The sequence below is a fragment of the Abramis brama genome (genome assembly GCF_963993115.1).
Source record: "Abramis brama genome assembly, chromosome: 7".
NCBI lineage: Eukaryota > Metazoa > Chordata > Actinopteri > Cypriniformes > Leuciscidae > Abramis > Abramis brama.
In genome coordinates this window covers 27,566,967-27,574,381 of record NC_139969.1, presented here as the reverse complement: position 1 = coordinate 27,574,381, position 7,415 = coordinate 27,566,967, and positions in this window count along the sequence as shown.

Below are 7,415 nucleotides of genomic sequence, written 5' to 3'. Positions count from 1 at the left end.
ATATTATTTCATTTAAAATTAAGTTAAGTTTTTTAGGTGAAAGGAGCATATAAAGGGAAAACAACACCGGCCTGAGGATTGATCCCTGTGGGACTCCACAATTAAGAGATATACTAGAGAGGATGAGTGATGACCAATACGAACAGTGAACAGGTGCACCTGTTAGTCAAATTGGATCGGAACCACTGTTGTACCGTGCCACGAAGTCCCACTGATATCTCCAAATGTGTCATCAGGACCTCATGGTTGACCAAATCAAATGCAGAACTCAGATCTAATAGGACTAAAGCCATAGATTTCCCAGAGTTTGTTTCAGTAATAATCGCTTGAGACTCTTAAAATAGCTGATTCAGTACTGTGTAATGCTTTAAAACCAGATTGAAACATATCATGGATAGAATTTTCAGTCAAATAAGATTGTAATTGAAACCAATTTGAATTGAAATTGAAAAGAATCAAGGTATATATATTTTTTAGATATGGTGACACCACAGCATATTTCAGGCAGTTAGGGAAGGAGCCAGTAAGCATTTGTTGATGATCAATAACAGGCCAGGACCGACTGTGTCAATGATTTGTCTCAAGGAAAAGAGGCGGGATAACATGGGGATATATAGTTGACTTTAGGTGACCAACAATCTCCTTGCATGACCAAATGGAAGAACATAGGGGAACTTCAAGCAAAGTGTAAGATGATCTCAGATGTCTAACTTAGTCTACTTAGTCTAGTCTTAAAGGCACAATATGTAACTTTTTTGCTTTAAAAATAGCAAAAATCACTATCTATGTTATATATATATATTTAGTTTTGTACTTACATTATCCCGACTGTTTCCAACAACTTTCAAACCAGGAGAAATTTGTAATTTAATTCGAGAAACGTCCCGTTTCTTTATTTACGTTTTGTCGCCACGACGCCACCAATGCTGTCATATCCGTGTTGTCCCTAGTTTCCGCTCGTACTGCCATGGTAACCAGAGCCCTCTGATAGTAACCAAAGCGACTGACGCGGACAACTTTTTCGCAATGTCTATTTGCACGCTGTTGTTGTTTCGTTCAAACATTATGGACCATGGCAAGCAGACTTTGGATAAAAAAAGGAGAACTAAAACGAGAATCAATATCAGCGCGGTGTTTTCGAGATGCCGAGAGCTCCCATAGACAGTAGCCTATATAACGTTAAACGAGAGCTCCACGTCCGAGACTTCGACCGCTCCTACATGTACTTTATTAAACAGGTGAGCACATTTACATAAAACTAATCAATGTTATATAGTTCAACAATGATAAAACGTGAGAATATGATCTGTATGTTATTCTAATGTTGATCTAGCTTACTGCTAGTCTCATACAGTCAAACTAACACATACATTTCAACACATTTAAATGCAGTTTAGTGTGATAGTGTAATGTTAGACCAAGTGAAACAGCGCTGTGTTACCTCACAAATTTAATTTGTCTAATAAACTGACCTGTGAGTAATTCTGCGTGTAGTTCAGTAGAATGAAATGTCCATATTCTTTTTATATCCGCGGGACTCGCGTCGCGTTTGGAGCTGATAGCTGTCTCTGAGCAATCCCGATCTGCTTCATATCACAGTCATGATAAAAACATCGATGTATTCAGTCATCCATAAATATTATTAGATCGGTCGGCTTGACGTTGACGACAAGATCCATAATTCTTAGCAAATTTTGCGTCATCAATCTACGCCTTTGTTATTGTAAATAGGTTAGCGACCCCTAGTGGCGAAAAATGCCATACTATTTAAAGTTGAAATCGGACCATTTAATTTTCCGAGCTCTTTCAAATGTAATACAAATGTGTCCCTCGTTGCCTTGGTAACACAAGAGTATACAGACGTTATGAGATGTAAACAAACGAATGATCAGTTATTTTAATCAGTTATTTTACTAAGCACACTTGGCCGGTTGAACGGTTTGTAATCGTGCCGTGCCTAACCAAGCTCAAGTGGAAATATAACTGGAACCATTCCTTGCCGTTCTTAGAACCATTAGGCCCAACGGTGGAAAACCGGCTTGATGCAGTCAACACAATTTGAGAAAATGAAATGAATATGCTGTAGATTTTTTTTTCTTTAATCATCACAAATGTGCCGCCTGAACAGCTGCGAGCATGACATAATCTAAATCCCTGCTGATAAACTTCAGATGAGTCTGTTTGATACAGACATTGTTTGGAAGAACTTTGACCCACATTCCTTACCAAGTTCTTTTCTGTTTGAAATCTCATCCAGACTAGAAGGCAAACTGCTAAGATAATGACTGTATATCATATCTAGCAGTCTGCTAAATTATAATCTCATTATAAACAGCCAGATGGAGTAGTTACCAAGAAGATGAGTAGGCTGTAACATTAATAACAAACCATTATTTGGTTAATATGTTCACCTGAGACTGTCTATGCACAACCATAATTAAAGTACCAGAAATGTACAATCCCAGCTAAGAAAAATATGCTCTAAGAATGTTTTGCTAATGTTCCCATTAAGTTATGAAAATGCTAAGCATTCCAAAACTAAATATTAAACTAAAACTAAAATGTAAAAAATGTTAGACAATCATCCGGAAAAAAAAAAGTTCCCTTTTAGCTAGAATTGTACTACTATGTTTTGTGGACTTGTACTCTGGCAATACTATGCTTTCTGGACATGTACCATACAATGGTATTCTTTGAATTACTTTGTATAAACACTATGGTCATGTAAACCATTAAGTTAAAGTACCATGGTATTACTGTATCTCCAATTCATTTTGGCTTATACAAGATACATTTACTGCATAATATTCAAGCTTTTATTATTAGCCAGGATGACTGTCTCTAACAGAGCATATGTCTGCATCACAGATGTACCAAAGTGAGGAAACTGTGAATTTGGGCATGTAAGTAGGGCATCCTGGCTCTTCAAACTGTACCAAAGCATCAAAACACAGACTGCCAGATTTATTTATAAACGACTTTATGGTTTACACTTCACTTGAATGCTCACTCTAAAAACACATAAAACCACCCACATGCTTTCACCCACGGCAGTCATCGGAGTGGACTGATAATGTGTCACGCTGCTTTAATATGGTTAAAGTTCATTGCCTCTTGGGTTGAACCGTGGTCTGATTTTATACAGAGTCCCACAATATTTAGGGCAGAGGTGACTGTATACAAGGTTCATTATTGGTTGATGATTTGACACAGCATATGTAGAACTTTGTTATGTAAGCTGCCAGATGGGCATTATAAACCAGTTAAAATCAATAGAAAAACACAGTCAGGTATTACTGCATTGCATTATTATGATTAGGCTATATAAGAAATATATCACATGTTGTTCTTCTGTTCCATTTATACAACAAAAAAGTTAATATGAGTAACGTTTTGACATTTCGGATGCGGTCACACTGCAGATGAAATACATTCTGCACGTGAAATGCAGTCACCTCAACAGCAATCAGTGATATGCGGAATTCCACGCGAGGGATGCAAAGGTGACTCAGATTAGAGTTCTCAACGGGTCGGGTCGGCCCGACAAACCCGACGGGACCTCGGGCTTAATCTTTTCCGCTCAGTGAAAAAGACATTTATTAATCATTCATCGCTGCTGTTCACCGTAAAGAAAGTCTGGCTGCTGCGTGCAACGTGCATCATGGAGAGGGGCGGGGGCAGACCTGACGCCGCTGCGTGCACGCCTTTAGCCTGGAGAGAAGAAGATGGAGTTGGTGAAAAGTAAACTTGCCGCAGGTGAATTCACCGTCGCTATTACAGCCTATTTATATATTAAAAGTTTATTGTTTGTGTTGTTAAAAGGCGTGAACATTAAAGGTTGATTTGATTCCCGTCTGCTGGTCATGATAATACGTGTATGAGAAAAAAAACGCGTCGGGCCGCGGGCCGGGTTCGGGCAGATAATTCATGTTGATTTGTCGCATGTAGGCTATGTATCGCTGCAGCCCGGAGACCTGCAGGTGGGAGGAGCTTACGCCGCAAGTGGGAGGAGCTTATGCCGCAAGTAGGAGGGATTTCACAAATGTGCAAGTAGGAGGAGTTTACGCCGCAAGTGGGAGGAGCTTATGCGGAAATCCCCAAGCCGAGGACGGCGGTGAATGAGTATGGCAGGAAGTAGTGACAGTAATGAAAATAAACGATCAAATATTATGTTCCTCATCATGGTCTGATTTCTTACAGCTTTGTTATTATTGTGTGTGTCCAATACCACTCACTGTCAATGATGAAGTCACGTCTCTTTACACCTTTTACCATACTTAAAGTGACAGTGTTTTTCAAATTCATCAGGCTGTAGGCCTTATTCAAGCATATTTCTGAATATTAGCTACATATTCTACAGTATCAAGTAAATTAACATATTAAAACGTGATGCAATTGGACTCAGTGAAGTCAATGTGTAAATACATGAAAAACATTTGGCTAATGTAAAAAAAAAAAAAAGTTTACTGCATATTTTTTTTAAATAGCAGACTAATGTTCTTCTGAACGTGTTACACATATTACATTTAAACCTCAGGGTGGATTTTTTTTTTTTTTTTTCAAAGAATAAAATCATGTACAAGTCACTCAGAATTGATTGCAAAAGTGTTTATTTTATTTTATTATTTTTAGTCTTTTTTATTTTATTTGTAAAAGACACTATATCAGTTCATTAGAAGTGATCTGCATGCAGTGAAAACTGCAAAATCCAGGGTGGAAGGTTTCTGATTAAATGCCCTGGAGCCCGCCTCGCTTTCCCTTCCCAGCATAACCTGGTGGATACACAAGAAGCACAATAAGAACTAGGGTTTATAGTTGACATTGAACATTTACAAACATTAAGAATAATTTCTCAGCTCTGTAGGTCCATGCCATGCAAGTGAATGGTGTCCAGAACTTTTAAACTCCAAGGGATGACATAAGTAAATTAGATTTTTAGTTTTCCTTTAGACTAACAACTAGTTTATTCATCACCAATTTACACAAAACGTACCAGGTGTGCAGCATTTGTACTCAAACCCACACTCCAAACAAGTGGAGATTGAGTACACCCTCAAGAAGAGCTGTTTGTAGTGAGACGACTTATTTTTCCAGCATGCAACACCTGAGGTGAAAAAAAATGAACATAATATTTAACATTATCAATGATGTTCTTGTTATGCGTTTTATTTTTTAATGTCAATATTTACTTTCTAGCCATAAGAAGTGTGCCTGATTCTTGAAATTGTCATCCCCAACTATGTCCCTGAACCTTGAGCAAGCCAATGACAGGGACATGTAGGCAGCATCTCCTTCTTGAAGAACAACTTCAAGAAGTATGTTCTTCAGCAACGCTCCTGATAAATGAAAAGATAGCAACAGTTAGCACAGGCCGTTAAAAAAAATGTTAAAAAACACATTATATAACATTATTCAACTATATTGAAGATGAAGCATGATGGAGGGTCATCGTCTTTTAACAGCTCATCCTTAAAGAAAAATATAAGTGGATTAAAATTGTTCTATGATACACATTTTAAATCATCATTAAAATTGATTATGCATACCTTGCTAAAAACAGAGGGCACAACTGGGGTTTTGTCTGCTAAAATGAAGTAATTTAAAATTAGCTGACCAATATTATAGTTAGGCCTACATATTTTGAAACCCAGCATAGTATATGTATTTTGTTTCATATCAAAGTTCTTACTTTCATATGCAAGTTCAGTTTTTTTTCTTCCCATAGGTTTCAGGGAGTGCAGAGCATTCTTCTTCTTCTGAAAGAGGAATAGAATAAAAAAAAAGTGTTAAAATTATCCATTAATTTTTAATTTGACAAAAAAATATCAGCAAAATATAAAAAGCTGACAATACCAGCTACAACAGCTTATGCACATCTTTCACTGATAAGTGAACCTAAAACACAATAACATGAGTTTCACATTTATTTCACTGATTGTTATGAGTATACATTTTATAAAATAATTATGATATTAAAACAAATGTTTCAATTACATTGCATTGTGGATTACGCATAAAAAAGCATAACTACAATGAAAACAAGTTTTAAAAGAATTGCATGCATTATACAATTAAGTTAGGAGTTGTATTCTAATATCAAATCCATTTACAAAACGTTTAAGACATTTACAATTTGAAAATCAATGCAGTCCTAAAACGTACAAAAATTACACTGCCACAATACCTTATTATGGTCTTCAGAATCCATAATCTGGAGAGCAAATTGTAGAAATGGAATGCAGAAAAGATCTTGCCATGCACGTTACAGATTTTGTAATTTGTGTGCTACTAAAAAAACTACAGAAATTTATTTGGATACACTTTACCCTTATTCTTTTTTAATAAATCAAGACTAAAAACAGTGTACAAACGCCATTATGAAATGGTCTTTTTCAGAACTTATAATGCTTTTTTACAAAACTAAAAACTGTACAACAAGCATACCCCTTCATCTCAACTACACGCTGACATGTGAAAGCGGTTTTCTTCTTTGTTTTCTGATGGATCGCAACAAAACTTACACATTACCGCCACCAACTGTGGAGCATAAACCAATAGCTACTACTACACAGGTGATACTAAATAAACCAATCAAAATCCTCTGGAAGTTTGTACAGCCCACTTGCGGCTAAAGCTCCACCCACTTGCTGCTAACCCACCCATTTGCAGCTGGCTCCGACCTCCGTTTATACCCTACTCATTTGTCGGGTTACATAGGGTCCGGACTTTAAAAGCCACGGGCCGGGTCGGGTCGGGTTGTAATTTTCAGGCCCGTTGAGAACTCTTAACTCAGATAACTCAGAACTAGCTAAAGTTCTGGCAAGGCTCTCCCAAAGTTATGAGCAAACATTCTTCCAGAAATGTTCATAGTATGTTCATTCAGAGTTATTTTGTCCTTAATAATGTTCTCAAAATGTTTGCACAAAATTGTTTATACACGTATATTTTAGTTGCACGTGTTTTTTAGAATGTTCAAACCTAACATTCCCATAATGTTGGCAAAATGATCAAATGGAACGACCCCTTAAAAGGGTTAGTTCGACCAAAAATTGTATTCTGTCATTAATTACTCACCCTCATGTCGTTTCAAACCCGTAAGAACTTCGTTCATCTTCGGAACACAAATGAAAATATTTTTGATTAAATCTGTGAGCTTTCTGAACCAGCCATGGACTGCAATGTAATCACCACTTTCAAGGCCCAGAAAGGTAGTAAAGACATCGTTAAAATAGTCCAAGTGATTACAGTGGTTAAATCTGAGTTCAAATTCGAGGATCGGAACTCTAGATTATTTAGAAATTCTATTTTGTCATTTGATTTAACTGTCTCATCATATAAGATAATTGAAATGGTCACATTATTAGTTGAGCTTTCTACATTTTTGTATGAAAGACGTACACAAACAGAATAAGATT